Source organism: Neofelis nebulosa, chromosome 8 (assembly GCF_028018385.1).
Source record: "Neofelis nebulosa isolate mNeoNeb1 chromosome 8, mNeoNeb1.pri, whole genome shotgun sequence".
Classification (NCBI taxonomy): Eukaryota; Metazoa; Chordata; class Mammalia; order Carnivora; family Felidae; genus Neofelis; species Neofelis nebulosa.
This window is the reverse complement of record NC_080789.1, coordinates 77,799,699-77,825,531: the sequence shown is the minus strand read 5'-3', so window position 1 is coordinate 77,825,531 and position 25,833 is coordinate 77,799,699. Positions and strand designations below refer to the sequence as shown.

Sequence of the window (25,833 nt, the reverse complement as noted above, 5' to 3'; positions counted from 1 at the left end):
GGGCTTGTGAAACAGGGATGTAGGTGGTGGTTGTGTGTTTGGGTGGGTAGTGTGAGTGAGCATTGGTCAGACCTGTGAGGTAGGGTGCCAGGCTGGGCCCTTTGACCAGAGCACCAACGCTACAGCAACTAAGACACTGTCGGCTGCAGTTTTGACCGGAACAGGTGGAGGCAGAGTGTGGGATCAAACTGATTTAAGAATAAAGTAGAGACGAGTTGGCATGAGGCCTCAGTTCATCAAGTTGAGACTATGTAGTTAGAGAAGCTTCTTTATCGCTTTTACTAATTAGTTGAATGACTTTAACACAGAGATGATTTTATGTTAGCATAATGAGAGCAGTGACTCTAGTGGTCTTGTTCCCTGCTATTTCTCCAGACCTAGAAGAGCTCCTGGCTCATTGGGTTTTTGTGAAATTGGGTGAGGGCGGGGGTACAAGTTTAGCACTCAAGATTTCAAAGTGCATGTTTTATGCCAGCCCAATATTTAAAAATCTAGTTAGTAAACAAACTTTACCCTACCTTACCTTCAGTTTTTTCTTTACTCGTTGTCTTTATTTTTCCGAAATAGAGTTCCTTTAAATAAGTTTTCTTGGTGCAGATGAGAGGTGATTCAGTTTAAAGGTGCGCAACTAGAACTTTTAAAAGTATATGTGTTTAATATACAAGGTATACTTTAATTATAACTATTGAAGTTACATCTCTGAATTGTTTCCTTGAGACAAAGTTCTATCTGTGAAAATCACTCTGGGGGTGGGGTGTAAGGGAAAAAGTCCTTTGGCAAAGCAAAGGGATTAGCTATCTGATAGTATGTTTAACCTGAACTACATAACCAGCTGAGCCTTTTCCCTTGGTTTTCTTTTTTTTTTTTTTAACGTTTATTTATTTTTGAGACAGAGAGAGACAGAGCATGAACGGAGGAGGGTCAGAGAGAGGGAGACACAGAATCCGAACCAGACTCCAGGCTCTGAGCTGTCAGCACAGAGCCCGACGCGGGGCTCGAACTCACGGACCGCGAGATCATGATCTGAGCCGAAGTCGGCCGCTTAACCGACTGAGCCACCCAGGCGCCCCTTCCCTTGGTTTTCTAAGGTTTCTCATAGGACTCTGAAAGATTTTTTCCTTTCCAGCTCTTTTATTTGATAGTACATTCTAAAACTTTCCATCTACATTTGTATGATGGAGGAAGACCTCAAACCATAGTAGTTTGCTTTGTGTTAGCTTGCAGTAGATCTTTCTTAGCCACGGAAAAGTTGGTTGTCCTGTACCTACAAAATGAGGTACAGGTGAGCACTTAATGGCTTGAATACAAAACTCCTTACAGCTAGAATATTTAAAATAGTTTTGTTCTCTTCCCCATAAATTTCATGCACAGGAAAATAATTTTAAATTCATAGGCTAGGGGCGCCTGGGTGGCTCAGTCGGTTAAGTGTCCGACTTCGGCTCAGGTCACGATCTCGCGGTCCGTGAGTTCGAGCCCTGCGTCAGGCTCTGGGCTGATGGCTCAGAGCCTGGAGCCTGCTTCCGATTCTGTGTCTCCCTCTCTCTCTGCCCCTCCCCCATTCATGCTCTGTCTCTCTCTGTCCCAAAAATAAATAAACGTTAAAAAAAAATAATAATAAATAAATTCATAGGCTAAATTCATTTCTTTGCTCCTTTATAATAGTCTGGGCTTTTCAAAGAAGAAAGCTTTAATTATACTGTCTATAGGAAGGTCACTTCCTTCATGTCAATTAGGAGTTTTGTGTATCTGGGGCCACTCTCTGGTTTCTTTATAGGTGTAATTAACTTAATTGCCTTCTCAGTGCTTTATGCTAGGGAAATGGGAACTGCGTTAAATTTTTGTAGATATTGACATTTAGAATGTGATTAATTTGTGAATTAGGGTTCAGATTTATTCTAATGCAAAAATCTATACAATGTGATGAGGCATCATTTGATGTTTTGATCAAATTTTGTTTACTCTGTATAAGTCATGGAGTAGTGGACAAGATTAAAGAAAAATTCAGTACAGTGATGAGTGGTAGAAATTTTTTGTTCTGAGAGAAATATCTTCATTTCTTGAAAGTGGGGTAAAATTGGTTAAGAGATCTGGCTCAGTAATCACACAGGCCTGGGTTCAAATCCTGCCTCTGCCACTACACAGCTTCGGGCAAGTTGTCTTACCTCCCGAAGGCTTTCTTTATAATCAGGATAATGAAAATGATCATTACATTGTAAAGGATTAAATGAAGTAATGCATGTCAAATTTGGTACATTTACATATTCTGTACTCAAATGCTGCTACAAATTGTATACAGACCGTGTGTATATGGTATATGTAATATATGTATTGTGCATTTTAATTGGTAATTAGAATTGGACCCAGGTCTTTTGAAGATGTCTGCTGAAACTAATATATCAAAACTTCTACACAGATACCCACAGAATTAAGTAGAACAAGCAGATTTCAAATTAGCAAATGTTTTTATTAGCTCCTAAAATCTTACAAAGATTTTAATGTGTTTTTATGTTTACAAAGCTATGCTTAGAAAGTTTTTTCAGATGTTTTATGAATTCCTTGTTACTTTTTTGGGTGTTTTATATTTGACCAGTGTCTTTTCATTTTCAACAGAAAGGAAATACCTTTTGTAGACCCCCCGATCTTCCTATTGCACATTATTTCACATATTTCCCTCTATCATCCTATATGCTACTGATATGTTGTCACCATGAAACTTATTTTTCATAATGTTGCACGTCAGTCTTGAGGGTAGGAATATGCAGGAAATGCTCAGTTCTTTTCTTCTTAGAAGATAGTACGTTCTCCTTTGCATTATTGACATGGCTCGGAAATATGTCGTACTGACCACACTGTACCTTCCTAGATCAGTCTTGTTTAACAACAGTAATTGTTAGGACATTACCCCAAGTTGAAAAAGAAAAAAGTATCTATAGCTCTTAAAGTAATGTTGAAAGCTCTGAAATTTTTTTAATGTTAGCCTTCATCAACAAATACTTTAAGCTTGGTTTTACTTTTCCCCACTGTTCATTGCAGATGAAAAGCCACAAATTAGGAGAGGCAAGAAGGGGAGTGACCACAGGAGTGTGCTTCTAAACAATACAGCAGAAATTGTCTGACAATCTGACATAAAGAATAGAAAAAATTTGCAATACCATCCAATGTTTCAGTAATGGATATTCACAACTATGTCTTTGTCATCAAAAAAGTTAAATAATGTTCAACACTGTAAAAAGCAATAGTGTATAATTTCCTAAAAATTTTGACTGTGATTGATTTCAATTTTACCTTCATGTACCAGACTAGGATTATAGTGTAACATCATAGAAATAGCATTCTGGCTGTTAAGTCACAATCAGACTCTTTTTTCCACCCCCTTTCCCTTTGGTTTCCATTGGCCTACCTCTTGGGTCTTTATGAAATCAAAGCAAACTGTAGATAAAGGGTGTGAAAATTCTCTACAAGTGCTAGTGGTTGGTAAACAGGATTTAATTTGTAAACCCCAATTATGATGGTTTTTTTAAATTATTTTTTAAATGTTTTTTATATGTTTATTTATTTTTGAGAGAGCGCGTGAGCAGGGGAGAGACAGAGAGAGAGAGGGAGACACTGAATCTGAAGCAGGCTGCAGGCTCTGAGTGGTCAGCACAGAGCCCAATGCAGGGCTCAAACTAACGAACCGTGAGATCATGACCTGAGCTGAAGATGGATGCTTAATCGACTGAGCCACCCAGGTGCCCCTAAATGAATTTTTTTAATGTTTGTTTATTTTTGAAAGAGAGAGAATGAGAAGGGGAGGGGCAGAGAGAGAGGGAAACACAGAATCCGAAGCAGGCTCTAGGCTCTGAGCTGTTGGCCCAGAGCCTGATGCGGGTCTCAAACTCATGAACAGTGAGATCATGACCTGAACCGAAGTCGGACACTTAACGGACTAAGCCATCTAGGTGCCCCTCAATTATGTTTAAGAGCACCATCCATAAAGTATTTGGTTAATGCAGAATTCCCCAGTCTGCACCATTGACACTGTGGGGCTCATAATTCTTTGTTGTAGGGGCTGTCCTGTGCGTTGTAGGACATTTACCAGCATCCTAGCCTCTACTCACCGGCTGAAAGTAGCTCAGACATTGCCAAATTTTCCATGAAGAGCTAAAATTGCCCCAGCCTGAGAACCACTGCTTTAGTGTAAGTGTGTTTAAATTAGGTATAAACTGGTGTGCCTGGGTAGCTCAGTTGGTTAAGCGTCTGACTTTGGCTCAGGTCATGATCTCACTGCTTGTGAGTTCGAGCCCCACATCGGACACATCTGTGCTGACACCTCAGAGTCTGGTGCCTGCTTCAGATTCTGTGTCTCCCTCTCTCTCTGCCCCTGTCCCACTCATGCTCTGTCTTTCTCAAAAATAAATAAGCATTTATTTATTTTAAAATTTTTAATGTTTATTTTTGAGAGAGAGAGAGAGACAGAGTGCGGGCAGGGGAGGGGCAGAGAGAGAGAGTGGGAAACACAGAATCTGAAGCAGGCGCCAGGCTCCGAGCTGTCAGCACAGAGCCCGACGCAGGGCTTGAACCAAGAACCGCGAGATCATGACCTGAGCCGAAGTTGGACGCTTAACCAACTGAGCCACCCAGTTGCCCCCCAAAATAAATAAACATTTAAAAAAATCAGGTATAAACTTAAAACCAAATGCACTGCTTATGTTTTATCTACACAAAATGTCCAATTACCGTCTTTTCATGGTGGTTTTGGGTACCTTCTGTGCTCACTTTTTGTTGTTGAACAAGGGAAGAACTGCCTATGTTTGGATTTGTTTCCTACTTGTTTTATATCGCCCCTATTGTGACTTTAAAGTACTGAAAAAGACTTCTATGACTCATAGAAGGAAGTATACAGCATTGTTTTAGCATCTCATTATTGAAGTTTCTGGACTGTTTCGTGGGACATAATTCCTAGTAGAATGCCAATGCTGGTTGAAGAGGAGGGTACTTGCAACTTGCCTGATTTGTAGCTGGTCCCCTGGAACAGATGGTGCTCTTAAAGCCAGTCTCTGTGGATATGCTGATCTGTGTGTACAAAGTGGGGCAGAGTGCCAGAGAGTCTACTAGGGAGATGAATGTTGACAGCCTTTGCTCTCTGCCAGCAAGAAAGGGTGCCGAAGTCTCTGTTTTCTCGTTTCTTCTTCTTCCTTCTTCCTTCAAGAGTTCTATCATTTTCATGTTAGTTTTACAGGAGCATGAGCTGGACAAGGGAATGGGCAGAAGAACTGAGAAGTCTAGGGCTATACGGAATGCTTTGGGGAGAGTTCAAAATAGGCCCAGGGACAAGCACAGAGTGTAAGAAGCACATGGGAGATCAGAGAGGGTTTTAAGACATGTTGCTGTGGAGTGGACGTTGTATTTGTAGGGTTTGAATGCCTGCCACATGCCAGGTGTTAAGCAAAGAGCTTTATATACACAATTGTACTTAATCCTCCCTCCAGTTTTCCGAGATGTGCACTATTTCACTTGTTTTATCGATGAGGAAACTATGGTCTTGGAAAGGTGATTGGCTTCCTCAAAATTTCCTAGCTAATGAATGATAGAACCGGGACGCACATCTAAGCTAGTCCATGTGTAAAGCCCACAATCAACCACAGTATTATTCAGTTATAATATGTGGCTAGAAATTACATTTCTCTTCTGTGGGATTTAGAGGTATAAAACAGTAGAAAATTACCCTTTATCTTAATTAAACAAAAGAACTAAAGTACTTTGGACCAGATGGAAGAGGAGAACTAGAGTGTTCCCTGGCCTGCATGAGAGTTCATGTCTGCTCATGAGCTAGCACAAAGTGGCTCTTACTCCTTTCTTTTGCAGGCATGTGCACGTGGCTTCCTGGGTTTGGTTGGTAGCTCGTTCGTCTAGGTGGATGCTTGGGTAGATTTTCTCTCACTCTCTCTCTCTCTTTTTTTTTTTTTTTTTTTGGTAGGTACTTATAAGGATAGGGAGGAGATTACATGCACTGTAACTGTTGCTTTATGGTGAAATAAGTGTATAAATCACCCAAACATGTCTCAAACCATTGTTTCTGCCCACTGCCATCTTCATAAATCTCTGGATCAGTTCTTACAGAATTCCTTCTGGTGATAACAGCTTACAAGCCAGTAATGCTCTGGTTTTATGGATAAATTCCTCTGTCCCTCCTACTTAAAGATCACTGAACTGTCAGCCCTACGATTTGGTCCCAGTGGCTTAGCTCATCCCTGTCCCCAGCTAGTATCTGAAGTTGTATCTTCAGAGCACCACTCTTGTTTGCAAAGTGTCACATTCCTCAATGTCTTGCCTTATGGCTAAGAAAAGAGCTTGTGAGAAACAGAATGTGAGGTCAGAAAAATCTGTTTCAGGAGAGCTGTAGTACTGGCAGTCCTCAAAATGCCAGAATGAAAATGAACCATAGTCTTGAAGTTCAGTCTCTGCATTTGATTGTGATGACAGTTTTGAAAAAGGAACCATATTTGAAAAGGCCTAAAACCAAATTAAAGAAATAAATTGTGGAGTTGTGTTTTTGTTTATTATTAGAATATTAACAGGTTGACTTTTGTTTTTTAAGCTTATTTACTTTTTATTAAAAATTTTAAATTTATTTTATTTTATTTTTTTTTTAATTTTTTTTTTCAACATTTTTTATTTATTTTGGGACAGAGAAAGACAGAGCATGAACGGGGGAGGGGCAGAGAGAGAGGGAGACACAGAATTGGAAACAGGCTCCAGGCTCCGAGCCATCAGCCCAGAGCCTGACGCGGGGCTCGAACTCACGGACCGCGAGATCGTGACCTGGCTGAAGTCGGACGCTTAACCGACTGCGCCACCCAGGCGCCCCTTAAATTTATTTTTTAATGTTTATTTTTGAGGGGGGGGGAAGGGGTGCAGAGAGAGAGGGAGTCATAGAATCTGAAGCAGGCTCCAGGTTCTGAGCTGTCAGCTAAGTGCCCCACACAGAACTAAGCTCATGGACTGTGAGATCATAACCTGAGCCAAAGTTGGATGCTTAACTGAGTGAGCCACCCAGGTGTCCCTGTTTATTTACTTTGAGAGAGAGAGACAGCAAGCAGGGGAGGGGCAGAGAGAGAGAGAGAGAGAGGAGAGAGAGAGAGAGAGAGAGAGAGAATATCCCAAGCAGGCTCTGAGCTGTTAGTAGGGAGCCTGATGTGGGTGGGGCTCAAACTCACAAACCGTGAGATTCTGACCTGAAGCCAAAACAAGAGTTTGATGCTCAACTGATTGAGTCACCCAGGCACCCCAGGTTTACTCTTTTTAAAAACCAACTTTATTGGATATAACTAAAATATCATACACTTTATCCATTTAAAGTAGATAAACTGACTTCTAGGTGGAAAAAACAGTGGAAAAACTTTGGAATGTTTCAATATAATTCCACAGAGCTCTGACTTAGGCAATGATTTTTGACAGAGGAATTTTCTCTCTTCAAAAGGGCTTAATTATGGCCAAGTAAGAACTAGGACAAAGATCAAACAAAAAATGGGTAGCATTTCTTCAGAGTTCAGCAGAAAGTTTTGGCTACCTTTAAGAAGACACCCTGTCCCAAATTTGTAATGATTTAAGTGCTTTCTTCCAAATTGCCTAACATTGGAGATGGTGATTGATAATGTATATAGACATGATTGGCTTATTAGAAAATCTTTCACAGAAGCGTAGTAAATTGAGATAGAAAAGCAAGGATCACTGATAAATAAGTTCCTATGCAAATATGTGCTTTCTTTAACACTTCCCGGTTGGAGACTTTGGGGTGTGTTCATGAATTGGCCATGAAAGAGAGTGAGGCAAAGGAGGTTGAAGGTGGTTCAGAGGTTCTTAAAGGAACAGGAGAAACTGTACTTGGCATAATGAGATTTATTAGAAAAAGCTGGTGCCCAGTGAAGTCTTCAGTGTGCTCTGCCTAGTCCTTACAAGGAAAAAATCCTTTAAAAGAATACACAGTCTTCTTCATATGGCTCTTTAAAGGTAAGTTTTTTATGTGGTTAATATTTGTAAAAGCTTGTATCAAGGGTTTTTTTTTTCAATTTCTTTTGCTACTTCTGTGGTATAAAATAGGTATTTAGGAAATGAACTTTGACTTACATAATTCTTACCCTTTGACCATTGCTTAGGAATCATTAGGTTGCAAATTGGGGCTTACCTAGTACAATGGCTTTTTATATGGGTAAGGACTGAAGGAAGCAGCTAATTCATGGTAGGATTAATGAATAAAATGTTTTGTTTCTGTGGGTGCTGAAAATGGCAGAAAACATATTTATTGCATTTCATCAGTAGGTCTTTACGCATTAATTATTTTGGGACTGAATTTACATAACTCACGTAAGCTTCACTGAAAATGAGGAATAAGTTAGACTGGGAGTCAGGCTATACTGTGAGCTGTGAATAAGATACATACTCTTTCCAAGAGTGTAAAATTTCTTTACTAAACATGGATTAAAAAAAAAGAAGCTTCTGTAAGGACCTCCTGCCAGTGGAACCTCTAATTTTTCTACAGAAGCTCAGAAGCTGGAATATTATGTAAAAAATTTCTCAGTGGTTGCAACTAATTACAAAATGTTACTTTGTTTCGTGGGCCAAACCAACAAGCTCTAGTTGGCCGTGTGCGCTCTCCTGCCCAGGTGGTGTGGGCACGATTCTGTCCTCGCTGGAGACACAGAACAGCAGTACCTGTTACACAGGCTGGAAAGTGGTCAAGCCTGGAGCCCATGGACGTGCAGAAGTCCAGCAGCGGGACAAGGAGGTGTAGTGCAGAGACGAAGTGGCGTTGATCTGGGCCCTGGAGCCCGGGGAGGATTTACAGGTGCGTCAGCCAGGGGGGGCGCATTGCCCAGAGGACAAAAGCACAGGCTGATTATTGGGAGTAGCAGTTAGTTCAGTGTGCCACCAGCCTTCTGCTGTGGAGATGTCTCCAGGAAGAGAAGGATAAAGTCAAGTCCTCCCCATAATATGTGTGAGCCCCCACAGCCCCAGCCTCTTAAAATGAATCATACAGTATAGGTTAAAAGAGAATATGAAAATTCAAAAATAAGGAAAATCAACTTTCAGACAGGTCTCATAGCCCGACCAGATTTTTGATCCTTAAAGGCTCTTCTGTGTGGTGGAGCTGCTGCTGTCTTATGAGTAGTCACCCACTTTTCGTCTGCGGAGTCACTGGCTGAAAGTAAAACCACCACACATTTTACTTTTAAGTAAAAAGGATATTGGCTCAGTACTGGAAGAATTGAAAGCTTTGACCCCTGAAATTTTGTTCTTCCTTCACTAGACTTTCATATTTAAAAAAAATTTTTTTTAATGTTTATTTTTGAGAGAGAGAGAGCACAAGTTGGGGAGGGGCAGAGAGAGAGGGAGACACGGAATTCGAATCAGGCTCCAGGCTCTGAGCTGTCAGCACAGAGCCCGACGCGGGGCTTGAACTCACGAACCACGAGATAATGACCTGAGCCGAAGTCAGATGCCCAACTGACTGAGCCACCTAGGCGCCCCTGTATTAATGATTTAAAAAAAAAATTTAATGTTTATTTATTTTTGAGAGAGAGAGAGAGAATGTGAGCAGGGGAGGGGCAGAGAGAGAGGGAGACACAGAATCTGAAGGAGGCTCCAGGCTCCGAGCTGTCAGCACAGAGCCTGACTTGGGGACCAAACCCACAAACTGTAAGATCATGACCTGAGCTGAAGTCGGTTGCCCAACTGACTGAGCCACCCAGGCGCCCCTAGACTTTCATATTTTAGAATCACCTTTATATTTCTCATTAAGTAGTTTCCTGAGGTGTGGTTGGATGACTCAAAGGTTACTAAAGTTATGCTTTCACTTTCCGGGAGTTAAAGTTTATTGTCTTTACCGTTAAGCATTAGATTTCTGATTTAAGGTGACACACCGTATGAACTATTGTGTTGTATTAAATGAGACTATCTGTTCCATTTGCAGTATGGGAAGTAATCTTATACAACTAGAATTAAATGTACAACTGAAACACTTAGCCATTTGAGTCCTGAGTCATCCATTAACTTGCTCAGTGACCTAGAGCAAATCACTTACCCTGGATGACTTGGGACGTTTTTCATCTGTTAAATAGAGATAGATTGTGTAAATACTTGATGGGGCAAGGTTCAGAACATACACACCAAAATGCTGTACCTCCCCCTGTCTGATTTGTTCACCTTCGAATCATAGTATGATGCTACACACATAGCAGGCTTTCGTGAAATCCATGTAAAAGAGAAATCAATCCCCCCCCCCCCCCCCCGCGGTATTAGAAGAGGTGGAAGATATGTATCTTCAGGGTTTGTTTTTATGAATGTATGTGTGTGGAAAACCAAAAGCCAAACACTTATGAAGAGGGGAAGGACACGGAGAACTGTCTGGCAAAAAATTAAAGGTGAATACCTGCCTGATCTGTCCCCAGATCTTTAGGTGCTGCAAATTATAACCTTGGCCCCTTTTGTGCCCTCATGTGCTCATTCACTTTGGTAGATTCATTTATTCAGAACTCGTTTATTGAGCACTTACTAGGTCCCAAGCCCTGGTTTAAGCATGGTGGTGGCTAAGATGATGAGGTCCATACCATCAAGTAGACAATCCTCTTAATAGAGAAATGAACAGAAGCAGATCATGGTGCTGCTGTATGAGGTTAGAGGTATTAAGGCGAGTGAATATAGGAGGTATAGTGGAAGTCCAAATAAGGGAGCCATTGTCTCTGGACAGATGGAGCAGAGTCATCTGGGCTCATAGAAAAAAGGGGTACTTGAGCTTGGTCTTAAATATGAATGTCTATTCAATAAGGATAAGGAATAGGAAAGAATGGAAAGCAAGTGAAGCGTAGGGCACTGGGGATCATTTCCTATAGGCTGATTTATAGGAGAGGATGTATGAGAGGGATGCAAGGGAAAACCTGAAACCACATATCCTGAGACAGAGTATTTCTAAAGTACGGTTATAAATTAATGTACAGGAAAACCTTGGTTTGTGAGCATAATTCATTCCAGAAACATGCTTGTAATCCAAAGTGCTTGTATATCAGACTGAATTTCCCCATAAGAAATAAGAATTTCCCCATAAGAATCAGATGATTCATTTCACAACCCAAAAATATTCATGTAAAAATGATTACAATACTGTAATAAAATACAAAACAGTAAAGAAAATATAAAGAAAAATAAATTAACCTGCACTTACCTTTGAAAACCTTTGTGGCTGGTGTGAGGGACACAAGAGAGAGGAGGGTTACTGTGTAGCATGACTTTCACCATCACTGACAGAATCACTGCTATCTCTTGGCTCAATGGGATCTTTTTCTGCATGGGGGCCTTTGTGTATATGCTCACACAGATGTCGACTACAGTACAGCATCAATAAACTCTTGTCATATACTATATTTAATGCAACTGGCAATAAGGCAGCTGAGGAAAGGGTCTATCTGCAGGCAGCCTGACCTAGAATGAAGCAAAGCGTTCGAAGCTTACTCTTGTGTGGAAAAGCAAAGGACTGTCCATCGGTGCTTTGAAGTGACAAAAAATACACTAGTGCCAGTTGTGGGCACCTTCCAACATTCTGAAAAATCACTGACTTCTGCCAAACACTGTGGCCTGAGATGGAGCATCCGAACATGGGAGTTGATCGCCTACAGTCCTGCAGTGAGGAGGAGAGAGAGAGAGAGAGAGAGAGGAACTGTTGGCTCAGTAGTGATCATGTGACATTCAGCATCATGTACGACTTGTATTGCAAGACATTGCTCATTCATCAAGTTAAAACTTATTAGAAATGTTTGCCCGTCGGGGTGACTGGGTGGCTCAGTCAGTTAAGCATCCGACTTTGGCTTAGGGTATGATTTCTTGGTTTGTGAGTTTGAGTCCCACATCGGGCTCTGTGCTGGCCACTCGAGGCCTGGAGCCTGCTTCTGACCCTGTGTCTGTCTGTCTGTCTCTCTGCCCCTCCCCCACTCACACTCTGTCTCAAAAATGAATAAGCATTAAAAAAATTTTTTTAAATGTTTGCTCATCTTGCAGAATACTCACAGAACAAGTTGCATTCCAAGGTTTTACTGCATTTTATATTAAAATTTCTTCAATATATTAAATTTTGTATTTTTATGTAATTTAATTTCCATAATATTCTTGGAAGAGTAGACAGTATTATTTCCATTTGTAGACTGAAGAACTGAGGTAATCCAACTCAGACAATTTGCTTAGGGGAATTACTGATTATAAATCCTATGTCTTTAAAAAATTTAAATAGTGTCAAATATACAAAAAAACCTGAAAATGTAATACACAGAACTTTTTTCCCTGGTTGATTTGATAATAAGTTGCCTACCTGATCCCCCATCATCCCTGAATATTTAGTGCCTGTATATATTTTAAACTAAAGACATTGACCTACATATTCATAATACAACCATCAAAATCAGGACATTAAATTGATTACAACATCTAATCCTTAGGCCCCACTCAGGTTTTACCAGTTGCCCCAGTAATGTCCTTTATGGCAAAAGGATCCAGTATAGAATTGCCACTTGCTTTTAGCTGCCATATCTATCTTGTCTCCTACAGTCTGGAATACAACCTTAGTCTTTCCTTGGCTTCTGGAATATCCTTGACACTTCCAAAGATTAAAGACCAGCTGTTTCATGGAAAGGCTTTCAATCTGGGTTTGTCTGAGGTTTTGTCATGATTGTGTTGAGTTTAAAAATCTTTGACAGGTATATCACAAAACTGATACCGTTTCTCTTCTAATTGAAGAGAAGTCAATCATAAGATTGACTGATTGCTCTTGGTCTCATTGCTAAGGTGATTTCTGCCCGACTTCTCTACTGCAGATTTGCTTCTTTGTAATTAAGTACAAAGTACTTTGTGGTCAAAGTACTTTGAGACTATGTATATATGTTCTTTCTCATCAAACTTCACGTTTATTTGGTTGCACTCCTGTGTATTCCTCATTTCCTAGTAAGTTTGTATTTGTTACACTCCTTTCAAGTTGGCTTTTGTTCTTTTTTGGCAAGTTCCCATAATTCTCTGAGCACTTCTGACTGGCACAAGGTGTTCCAAGATCGTCGTGTTCTTCCCTTTCTCCTCAGTACTGGAATCCATACTGGAACCAGTAATGCTCCAAGACACCCTGGTTCTTCTTAGTGGAGAATGGTATAGACAAACCAAGATCATGACTATTGGGATGTCAACTGCTCCCAGGTCTTCTCAGCTAGGGGAAGATATGCATTTATATACATATGTATGTATGTACACACTTTACATATTCTCTATCTAAAAACAATGAGCCATTCACACAGATATAGCCAGGTGTAATCTGATACCACCGGGTTCATTCCAGTTTTCTCCCTTGCCATATTTGCAGCTTCTTTCAGAAAGTGGATATTCTGGCCGCTGTTATCTTTGATGCATTTACTTATTTGGTCAGTCCTGTACTTAACCAGTCTCCCATTGCTGCGGTCACCTCTCCTTCTGATACACTGATCATGTTGACCCCAACGTGTGGATACCCTTTTGACTCAGTGTGGAGGTTGGCTCTATTTTTAAGCATGGCAAGTCTGAAAGCACTAGGTTTAGGTCTCTTGTACTTTGGGTAAAGCTTTGTGAAGGGGTAATTGAGATCTTACCCGTACTCTCCTAATCTTAACTTGTATATTTTTTGGTCAGTTTTTTTCATGTAATTAGGTTTCTTTTTGTTTTTGTACTTTGTATAAAATGATATACATCATTATTGGACAGCTTGTGGCATATTACATAAATATTATACCTAAAATATATACAAGTAGTGAAGCCATGTTTGTGTAGCAACATAAAATGCAAAGATGGTAAAACCAATTTTGTCTGTAATCCTCATTATCAGAGATTGCAGTATAAATTAGAATATTGCACAAATGTGTGATTCTCTAATTTTAAAATTATAGCAAAGACTTTACTATTGGTGTACTAGTTTCTTTTGATTTATAATTGTGTTATTCCTTAAAATTCTTTTTTCTTTCAAACATGCATGAGGAAGAAATTACTAATTAAGGTCATGCGTATGTTTTAAAGATAACAGTAACAGGGCGTCTTACTTTCCTGAACTGCATTACTTTGGAAATCCTTCACAAGCAAGTCAATTTGTTGGAAAGTAGAGCTTCCTGGACATTCCTTTCTTGTGTGCACTTATGTGTTTTATAGGAAGCTTATGTAAATGTGGACACCCTGAACGGTTGTTGACTGATCCCCACACGGATTGATTAGAAGCACACTGACGTTGAAGTTCTTTTACATTTTTGTTCCTTTACATTTTTCATTCATAAGTCTGTCCTGAAATAGCATCTCTGGGAAGCCCTCCTTTTTCACTATTTTTCAGTGACTTGAGGAACAATTTTATAGGAAAACGTTTTACATCTCTGCCTGTTATGCCTGATAATTCTGGCGCAGTTGGGAGTGTCAGTATGTACCAGACAATATTCAGATCTCATCTGTCTTTCTTCGTGAATCTAGAGATCACTGTTGCATCCATGAGTGGGCAGATCACTGTTAATTCAAAACAAGTTAACAAATTCATTTGTCTAAGAATGCCATGTTGCAGGGGCGCCTGGGTGGCTCAGTTGGTTAAGCGTCTGACTTCAGCTCAGGTCACGATCGCACGGTCCGTGAGTTCGAGCCCCACGTCGGGCCGATGGCTCAGAGCCTGGAGCCTGCTTCCGATTCTGTGTCTCCCTCTCTCTCTGCGCCTCCCCCGTTCATGCTCTGTCTCTCTGTCTCAAAAATAAATAAATGTTAAAAAAAATTAAAAAAAAAAAAGAATGCCATGTTGCAGAAATTATCAGTACAAATGAAGGTATATCAGTTTGTGAGGTACAGTTACACTGGAAAGTAATACAGTTGGCTGGATTGGTTGGATTTTCTACTTTTTAGAAGATAGGATCCTGAAGCAAAAAAGGTAGAGAACTTTGAGGACCAAATGATAGGTGAATCATTTGAGTATTCTCCTTACTTTGAATTCTAGCCCATCATTGCCCTCTGGAACTATATGACCCTTAATAGCTGAAAGTGTCTTAACACCTTGTGGTAAAGAATGCACTAAAATAATTTAACTTTTTATCATGGAAAATACCTACTTTGCAGAGGTTGGAAAAGGGTATAACCTCCAGCTTTATCACCCAACTTTGACAATTAACATATGGCCAAATGATTTTAAGTTATAAGGTTTTCTTTTTAAGTTTGTTTACTTATTTTGAAAGAGAGAGAGAGTGCACACATGTGTGTTGAGGAGGAGCAGAGAGGGAGAGAGAGAATCCCAAGCAGGCTTCATGCTGTCAGTGCAGACGGATGTGGGCCTCGATCTCACAGTGACATCATGATCTGAGCCTATATCAAGAGTCTGACGCTTGATATAGGCAACTGAGTCACCCAAGTGCCCCAAGTTATAAAGTTTTTAAAAAACTCTTTGAATTTTAATGAAATGGGACTCACAACTTTTAGTCTGCTATATTCTCAGAACTAAAATAATTTATATTTAGAGTGATCATGCATATGTAAACTTTGTCTAATAGGGAAAATGAGACATTTCCCTTGAATTCCAGTTTATCATTGCCTTAGGTACAATTGATTCCAGTTCTCCCTTTGTTTTGTAAAATCATTAAGATTACTTTCTGGAAAAAAAGTTTTCCCCTAGGCCTAAACAGTAAGTAAAAGAAACAAAAAAAAAACCCTGAATACACTGATGATTGTTAGTTACCTGAATTAATCAGAAAGGTTCAAGGTGATATTTTGCATAGCAAGATTCCTTCCCTTCCTGACTTTTTGATATCCTTCTTTCCTGTCTGCACAGCATATCCTCAGAACTTTTTTTCCATTTTTAAAAACTGTGGTAAAATACACGTAACATAAATTTTGTTGACTTCACCATTTTTAAGTGCACAGTTCAGTGGTATTAAATACGATCGTGTGCAACCATCACCACCATCCATCCCCATAACTCTTCATCTTTTATAAAATTGAAACTCGACACCCATTAAACATAACTTCCTATTCTCTCCCTGTACTATGCAACCTCTGGAAACCACCACTATACTGTGTCTCTATAGTTTTGACTACTTTAAATGCTTCATATAAATGGAATTAAATGTGACTTATTTCACTCATTATAATGTTCTCAAGTTTCATCCATGTGTCATATGGTAGAATTTTTAAAAAAAAATTTTTAATGTTTATTTTTGAGAGAGAGAGAGAGAGAGAGCAAACGAGGGAAGGGCAGAGAGAGAGAGAGACAGAATCTGAAGCAGGCTCCAGGCTCTGAGCTGTCAGCACAGAGCCTGATGTGGGGCTCGAACTCACAAACCACAGATCATCATGACTGGAGCTGAGGTGGAACACTTAACTGACTGAGCCACCCAGGTGCCCCTAGAATTTCTTTTTTAATGCTGAATAATCCATGTGTGTATTTACCACATTTTGCTTATTGGTTCATCTGTCAGTGGATACTAGGCTTGCTTTCATGTTAAAGCTACTAGGAATAATGCTGCCATGAGCCTAAGTGTATAAATCTCTCTTTAAGACCCTGCTTTCAATTCTTCGGTTGTATATCCAGAAGTGGAATTGCACTGGATTATATGGTAGTTCTATCTTTCACTTTTTTTTTTTTTTAAAGGAATTGCTACAGTATTTTCTACATTACACACTTGCACTAAAAATATACAAGGATCCAAATTTCTCCAGACCCTCACTAACACTTGTTTTCTGTTTTTGTTTGTGTTTGTTGGTTGGTTTTTGGATAGTAACAATCCACATGGATGTGAGGTGGTATCTTGTAGTTTTGATTTGCATTTCCTTAATGATTAGTGATGTTGAGGATCTTTTCATGTGCTTATTGGCCATTTGTATATCTTCTTTGGAGAAATGTTGCCCATTATTTTTTAAAAAAATTTTTTTAACATTTATTTATTATTGAAAGAGAGAGAGAGTCAGAGCGTGAGCAGGGAAGGGTCAGAGAGAGAGGGAGACACAGAATCTGAAGCAGGCTCCAGGCTCTGAGCTGTCAGAATAGAGCCTGATGCGGGGCTCGAACTCACGAGCCGTGAGATCATGACCTGAGCCGAAGTCGGACGCTCAACCGACTGAGCCACCCAGGCGCCCCATTTGTTTTTTCTTTGTAGTGAAATGTTTACCTGCGTTTCCCATTTCCTTTTATGTATATTCTGTATTTTCCCTGTGGTTATGTGGAAATTACATTCAATCCTAAAGTTATAACATGAATTTGAATTAGGCCAGCTTAACTTCAATAACATACAAAAAAAAAAAATCTCTCTTACAGCTCTATCTTCACTCCTTTGGGTTGTTAATGTCAAAAAATTACATCTCTAGGCATTATGTGCCCTAAAACAAACTAGGTTTTAATGCATTCGTCTCTTATGTAGAAAACAAGATTTTGAGTTATGAACCAAAGTTAAAGTAATACTAGCTTTTATATTGATAATTGTTTTTTTCCATGATGGAACAGTATCTTAAATCATGTAGAAAACAGAAAGTTCAGTTATAAATCATTGTTAAGATAATACTGGCTTTTATTATTGCCATGTATTTACCTTTATTGAGGTCTTTATTTCTCTATATGGCTGTGAGTTACTGTCTAGTGTTCTTTTTATTTTACCATGTAGGACTCCCTTGAGAATTTCTTGCAGGGTATATCTAGGTGTCACAGACTCCCCAGCTTTTGTTTGTGTGAGAATGTCTTAATTTCTCCCTCACTTTTGAAGGACAGTTTTGCTGGATATAGGATTCTTGTTTGAGAGGTTTTTTTCTTTTAGCACTTTGGATATATTGGCCCACAGTCTTCTGGGCTCTAAAGTTTCTGATGAGAAATCTGCTTATACCCTTAATGAGGATCCTTTTTTGTGATGATTTACTTCTCTCCTGCTGCTGTCAAGATTTTCTTTAGTTTTGACTTTTGAAAGTTTGAATCAGAGTCCTGCCACAATAGTAGCTGCCCACCTCCTTGTCTGTACTTCTATGATCAGAAGCAGCAATCAGCAATGAGAGCATAGATCCTGAAATTTGGAGGATGGGGTCCTTTTGGCCCACCCTGATTCCTGTAAGCTGTATGGAAACTACTGCCTGTCCTGTGACTGGGGTTGGGGAATAGGTTGCTGCTGTTGCACTAAGAGCTGAAGTTGACCTATATTGACTGCAGTTTACCACCCAACTCTTCCCCTGGAAGTTACAAGCCTTCAACCAACTCCAGAGTTCCAAAATAATTAGCATCAGAGAAATTCTGCAGAATTGTTGTCTGGTGGGGAGACAAGATTCCTGCTTCCTATGATGCCATCATCCCAGATCTTCTCCACAGTGAACTTTGTTTGTTTTTGTTTTTGAAAGACAGAGCATGAGCAGGAGAGGAGCAGAGGGAGAGAGGGAGAATCTCAAGAAGGCTCTGCACTGTCAGCACAGAGCCCCAATGTGGGGCTTGAACCCACGAGACTGTGAGGTCATGACCTGAGCCAAAATGAAGACATGGATGCTTAACTGACTGAGTCACCCAGGCACCCTCTCAACAGAAAGTTTTTGAAGAGCACAAGATCTTCCCACTAGAGCACAGATTGGATATAGCCATACAAGTACTCAATTCTATTTGACTTGGTTTAAAATTTGCTTCTCCTCTTCCCCCTTGGATCCACTCATTCTAGAATCTGATCTTGTAGCTTATATTGCCCTTTTATCATTCAGCTGTTAGCAGAAGACTTCATAAAATGAATATATCAAAATGGTGTTTTAGCTTAATTTTGAAGGATTGGTAAAATTTAGATTGGGAAAGGTGGGATAGGAATTAGGAAGGATATATTCTAGATCTCCAGAAAGTACAGAACTATATCCAATTAGAATAAAAGTAAATGCCTTTTTATGTGTTAACATGTTTTAAAGTATTGTCTACAATTCAACAATAACCTTAAGAGGTAGATATTGTTATCTCCTTTTTTGGTATAATACTAGTCTTTCTGGTACTACTCTCTTGGTTTCTCTCCTGGCATCTCTTCGTGTTTAGCATTGGTCCTGGATAAGTGTTCTCATTTGGTTGATGAAATCTGTGCTCATCCTATACAGAGAAGCAAAGTGGCATTCAGAATGATTAATCAGCTTGCCCAACTTACTGGGAAAGAGCCTGATTTTGGCTCATTATTTCAAATTCTAGTAAACAGTATTTTCAAAAACTGTTCATTTTCCCATGATGTAGGACGCTTTATTTTATTTTATTTTTTTATCTATTTGTTTGTTTATATGCTTATCATCTCCCTTGTTCTCTGAAGAGTAAGATCCAGGAAGCCAGGATTGCATCTGTTGTATTTACTACTGCACATCCGATACCTAGTATAACATCTGCTATATAATGTTGAATAAATATTTGTTGAATGAATGAACTCAATTACTTTTTTAGTAGGAGTTTTGGACTTGCATTCTAAAAATATTTATATGGCATTAATAAATTTCGTTTCCATAAAGAACAATTCCCAGTTTTTCTTCATAGTAGACTATTGCCACCAGGGACAGAGTAGACTTGATTACTTTGAGTGTTTGTCTCTAATAAAAAGAACCTACTAAAGGTAAAATATGAAAGGACTATAAAAACTATTTATTTTCCAACCTGTCAGCCAGTTGCTGAATTGATATTTATAACCAATGGGTAGCATTGAGGAGAAAGAGGCATGTTGGTAATGGGAAGTGAAAGAGTAGTTCTCCCATATTCCAGGAGCAGAACTATGTAGCATCTATGTTCTCTTCTCCTTTTAACATAATCATAGTGTAAATGAGTAATGTGGGAATGACTTGAGGGAATGAGTGTATGTACCCTGTGCAGGTGTCTTTCCATTTTACCTCATTAAAGCATTAGTGTCACATAGTTCGCAATGCAAAAACTTAGGTTGCCCAAAAAACAGAGAGTGGAAATGAGCAGCTGCCTTTGTTCCTTGAGAGAAGTACTTTTTCTTTTAATTGTCAAGTTACTCTGTACACAAAGACTTTTTCCCATAGTAAAGGATTTCATGGCAACTTTTTGTTATTGGTTTAAAAAATATTTTTTAATGTGCTTGGTTTAATAGAGGCAACCCGAAGTAATCCTGTGTGCCTGTCTTCACTTTGAAGTTCATCATTTAATTTAATCCAGTGTATAACAATAAAATGCTGAGTCAGCATGCTCTCTAGGGTTTTTCTAGTTAGTTTCTTGAATTAAATCATCAGGGATTGTTAAACTACTCAATTGTCTCATAATAAAAAAGCATATTCTGAGCCTAAGACATAGAAACAAAAAAAAAAAAAACCGACCTTTATATTTATCTAAGTGAATGTATCTGAGCAACAACATTCACCATTTCTGAAAAATGTTATTAGAAAATTGCTAAAACTACTACACTAATCAAGAGTATAGAGTGCTGTTAGGGCAAGCAGAGTGAGCCCTAAATGTCATGTTGGACATAAAGTTTCTTGTCAAAGGCAGCTTTGTGGATGAAATTAGGAAGTCATAAAATCATAATTCCACATTTTGTTTATATTCTCCTTTGGATTGATGTTTTGAATCTTAGTGTTGCCCCTCACCCCACAATGTATTCACTTCTCTGTGCTTGTCTTCCTTCAGGACTTTATCTGTGTAATTCCTGGGTAGCTCATGGGTAGTGCTTAGTGATTTGTAAATACTGAATCTATTCTCTTCTGATGCTTTTATGGCAGTAAAATTTTAACATACATTATGAGAGGTTTCTGTGTTAATTTGGATCGCATTGATTCTGGCCTTTGGGTAGTTTCCTTTTATGCAAACAATGATCAGTATTCTATAGAAGGTTGCTCTGCAGATCTCTAGGGATTTCAGGTGACTATATAGTCATCTTTCATTTGCATCCCCTACTACCTATGAACTATTATTTGTTTAGGGTCTGCCTTCTCTACAGAATTAAAAGCTGCAGGAGGATAGAAACCACATTTTCTTCACTTGTATATCCTGATAGTCTGGAACATACTAGACACTTAATAAATATTTGCTTAAAAAATAAATCAGTAAATGTCAAAAATGACTGGCATGATTTTATAAATTCCATGTACTCTTGAGTATTCTTTATTATAGAATTCATGTGGTGTGGAATCCATGTGGTATAGATATATTTGGGTGTATCTGCCAGTCAGTCTCTGAATTGCTGCTTCTCTCCCACTTTCCAAATGGATAGGCTTGAACTTAAGCTTCTGCCTAAGATGGGATAACTGAATTTACCCTCCCATCCAAAACAAAAAAAGCAACCAACCAACAAACAAAACAGACAAAAGACATGGCATAAAGTAATAAAGAACAATGATCCTGAGAATTATTATCCCTGGGAGATGGGAAATAGATGAGGCAAGCTCTAAAAGTTTTATTGCCTTGAGAATGCTTCTAGTTCACAGCTCAGGAAGGGAAATCTTAGGAGGAGTGCAGAGGACTGAGTTGAGAAGTCAGGGAGACCATTGTGGTTAGAATTTGTAGAATACTGATCATTGTTTGCATAAAAGGAGACTACCCAAAGGCCAGAATAAACCACCCAATGTAGCTTATAAGAAACAATGCTCACTGCTCAAAGGGAATAGTACTTTTTCTGAGTCATGATGGGACCTTGGAGAGAATACTCAGAATGATTATGCCTTAATAGTGGAGAATTAAGTAGCCCTGGACTGAGCAATGCCTTGGATCTACCTAACAAATCATAAAAGCAAGACCTGAGAGGCACAGTTTTCAAGTGACTTCTAACTGCATCCTGGAACAAAACTTAAGAATATTTATAGGAATATAAAAATACCCAGTACCCAGCAGAATAACATTAACAATGTCTGGCATTCAATCAAAGATCACTAGGCATGCAAAGAAACAGGAACACAATCCTTAATGAGGAGGATAATCACTTGAAACCAATCCAGAGGTAACAGATGTTACAATGATCAGAAGGCATTAAAATGGGTTATTGTAACTATATTCCATATGTTTAAAAAAATACAGATGTGAAGGATGAAAAAAAGACCAAAATAGAACTTCTGAAGACGGAAACTATGAGAGGAAAAACACACTGGCTGGGAATAATGGCAGGTTAGACACTGCAGAAAAAAGACTAAGGAACTTTAAGCTTAATAGAAATTATCTGAAATAAAACATGGGGGTGGGGGACAAGAGTGAGAAAAAGTGAAAGGCGAGTAAGTGAACCATGGACAACTTTACACAGCCTGATACAATGTACTTGTAGTCCCTGAAGGGTAGAAGAAAGGGGTGGGAGACAGAAAAGAGTTTTTGAAGAAATAGCCAAAAAAATTCGAAAGTGATGGAAACAATAAATCTGTAAATCTAAAAATTTTAGTAAGCTCCAAGCACAAACACTAAGAAAGTTACACAGAAGCGTATTGTAATTACATTGCTCAAAATCCATGATAAAAGAACATCTTAAAAGCAACCAGAGGTGGAGCTCCTGGGTGGCTTGGTTGAGCATCCAAATTTGGCTCAGCTCACAATCTTGCAGTTTGTGAGTTTGAGCCCCACATTGGGCTCTGTGCTGACAGCTTGGAGCCTGGAGCCTGTTTTGGATTCTGTGTCTCCCTCTCTCTCTGCCCTCCCCCATTTGTTCTCTGTCTCTCTGTCTCTTTCTCTCTCTCTCTCTCTATCAAAAATAAATGAACATTAAATTAAAAAAAAATTTTTTTAATGTTTATTTTTGAGACAGAGAGAGACAGAGCATGAACGGGGGGAGGGTCAGAGAGAGAGGGAGACACAGAATCTGAAACAGGCTCCAGGCTCCGAGCTGTCAGCACAGAGCCCGATGCAGGACTCCAACTCGGGGACCGTGAGATCATGACCTGAGCTGAATTCGGACACTTAACCGACTGAGCCACCCAGGCGCCCCAAACATTAAATTTTTTAAAAAAATATATTAAAAGAAATAAATGAAAGCAACCAGAGGTAAAAGATACCATACATGTAGAGGTCTTTGACAGCAGATTTCATCTGAAGCAATGCAAGTGAGAAAACAAAGGAGCAACATTTTTAAAGAACTCAAAAAAAAAAAAAAAAGAAAGAAAGAAAGAACAAAAAGAAAATGATAAACCTAGAATTCTATATCATCAAAAATATCTTTCAAAAATAAAGGTGAAATAAAAACATTTTAGACATTTTCAGTTTCAGACACTCAAAAGCAAAAAGAATTTATCACCGGTGGATGGGCTTCCAGGTATCCATTTCATTGGGCACAGATGATTTGATCACAAATAGGCAGACCTTGGGGTGCCTGGGGGGCTCAGTTGGTTAAGCGTCCAACTTCTGCTCAGGTCATGATCTCACAGTCTGTGGGTTCGAGCCCCACATCAGGCTCTGTGCTGACAGCTCAGAGCCTGGAGCCTGCTTCAGATTCTATGTCTCCCTCTCTCTCCCCCTCCCCTGCTCATGCTCTGTCTCTCTCTGTCCCAAAAATAAATAAAAACATTAAAAAAGAAATTACAAATAGGCAGACCTTACCTGGGCCCATCAGAATATTCTTCTAGGACGAATATTACCCTGTATGTTAAGTAACTGGAAATTTAAATAAAAACTTAAAAAAATATTTTTCTAGGAATGTGGAACTTGAACTAAGAGAATCATGTTAATATGTGAAAATGAGGCTGACGTGCAGTAGCCCAGGGGAGGTTGTGAGCACAGAAGGAATAGTTAATGAAATAACTATTAATGAATAACAGAGGTGACAAGCAGACATTCCCATGATTCTTGGTGGTCTTCCAATTCTCAGTTCTAGTCTTTCTTGTGAATGAATTTGGATTCTGCATTTGAATTCTGTGAGAAACCATTCTATCTTTAGAATAAATTTACCTCTTTTTAACATACTTGTCACCAAAATCCAAATTTTTTTTGTTTATTTTAGCATAAATACACTGGGGTTGTCACATCTAGACATAAGAACAGAAAGAGTAGTCAGTTGTGAGGATTTAGCATTTTTAGGCCAGTCATCTTTAGGATACCATGGTCTTTTGAGCTTTAAGACCTTGGATTTCTGTTGAGTCATGGGAGAAAAAGATGCTACAGTGAAAGTTTTCTTTTTCACTATATAGAGTGCCCAGCCAGCCAGAAATTGTTGAAAAAATGAGGAAAACGGCAGCAAGTGCTTTGCAATATTGGTGTAAGAGTCCAGGAGAAATTAGAGTTTTCTATATGTACTATTTGCTCTTCTAGCATCCTTCACAAGATGCCCCTAAGCCCTGGTTGTTACTAATAGAATCTTTGACTTTTGCTTTTTCATTAGTCCTTAGTCTTTTTTTAAAAAAAAGTTTTTATTTTAGGGGCACCTGGGTGGCTTGAGTCGGTTGAGCGTCTGACTTCAGTTCAGGTCATGATCTCACTGTCTGTGAGTTCAAGCAACAGCTCAGAGCCTGGAGCCTGTTTCCAATTCTGTGTCTCCCCCCTCTCTCTGCCCCCCACCCCCACTCATGCTCTGTCTCTCTTCTCCTCTCTCTCAAAAATAAGCAAACATTAAAAAAGAAAAAGTATCAATGTGGTATATGCCAGCCTCTGAGTCTATACCAAACGATTGTTTTAAACAAGTTTTGGTTTCCATGTGTCCGTATTTCTATTCTAGTCATTAGGTATTAGGTTTTATTTTCTTTTATTTAATTCAACAGGATAATAAGCATGCTTTTGACCACATGTTTTGCTGATAAATTGACTAGACTTCAACTTAGAATCTTAGAAAATTTAAATCTTTAAACAGTCGCTCTTTTTATAATCTTTAATGTTCTTGTTTCTAACAGTGTATCCTGTGATTTTTTTGTATTTTTCTTCCCTTTTGGATGATGCGACAGTGTTAAAGTCTTTTATGAAGGTTCTGGTGATTCTAAATATCGTTTGGGGGTGTTTTGACCTGCTTAGAATGGCTCTTTGTGCTATAGAGTGTGTTTATCCCCAGGGTAACTCTGCTACAGAATTTCCTCGTGTGAATGCATTGAAACTTCCCACTTGCCAGATCTTTTATTACATGAACACAATGAAGCAGCATGTGGCCAAAAAGCAGTGAGGGAGATTGCATTGTTCTTGACTTCCTTGAATTAGACATTTTATTCATCTAGTGTTGTCTACAGATTGTTTAACAGTAACATCGTGAACCAAGGTTTTGCAGCAATAGTTGCTCCCACGTGTGTTAATTCTCAATATGTTTGCTGTGCATTTTGTGTAACAGCACATACTTTCACATAAAATTTTACTTTATACTGCAGTTTTTTCAGGTCTATGGCTCTATTAAATATAACCATGTAATCCTTTTAGATATTTAAAGATGAGCTGTCAGGTCGTTGTATTTAAACTTACAGGATACATTTTCAGTGTTTGCATTTATTAATACTCCATATTTGTGGATTTGTGTGAATCCGCATGTCATTTGCTTGATCATTTCAGGGTTGGGTCATTTGCAGTAGACATTTTTACCTAACCATTTCCACTTTTAAAAAATGCAAGTAAATATTTACACAGAAATGAGAAATAATCACTTGAAATAAAAATAAGCAGGTCAGGTTCTGTTTGGTTGCTGTCAACACATGAACTTGAGGCCATGTGATGTTTGTTGAAAGTGGACAGTTGTGATGAATGTAGTATTTTTATGTACTTTGGCCTCTAGGAGGCAGCATGATCTAGTAAAATTTCTGCATCCGAATAAGAAAACAAGTTTCCTTTGTCATTTTAAGAACTTTTCAGTATTAGGGGCGCCTGGGTGGCTCAGTCCGTTAAGCGGCCGACTTCACCTCAGGTCATGATCTCACGGTCCGTGAGTTCGAGCCCGTGAGTTCGAGCCCCGCATCGGGCTCTGT

At 39.1% G+C, this 25,833-nt stretch overlaps 1 protein-coding gene and 1 long non-coding RNA gene across 6 annotated transcripts in view; one reads left to right on the top strand and one right to left on the bottom strand.

Annotated features, from left to right (window-relative positions):
* The window catches only part of FGD4 (FYVE, RhoGEF and PH domain containing 4), a 253,092-nt gene that overhangs the window by 12,116 nt on the left and 215,143 nt on the right, over nucleotides 1-25,833 (top strand). The window lies entirely within an intron of this gene.
* LOC131519783 (uncharacterized) overlaps nucleotides 11,383-25,833 on the bottom strand; it is a 56,403-nt gene continuing 41,952 nt past the window's right edge. Inside the window, exon 6 of the long non-coding RNA XR_009265792.1 lies at nucleotides 11,383-11,653. This is a non-coding gene — a long non-coding RNA (uncharacterized LOC131519783). The remainder of the gene's footprint in view (nucleotides 11,654-25,833) is intronic.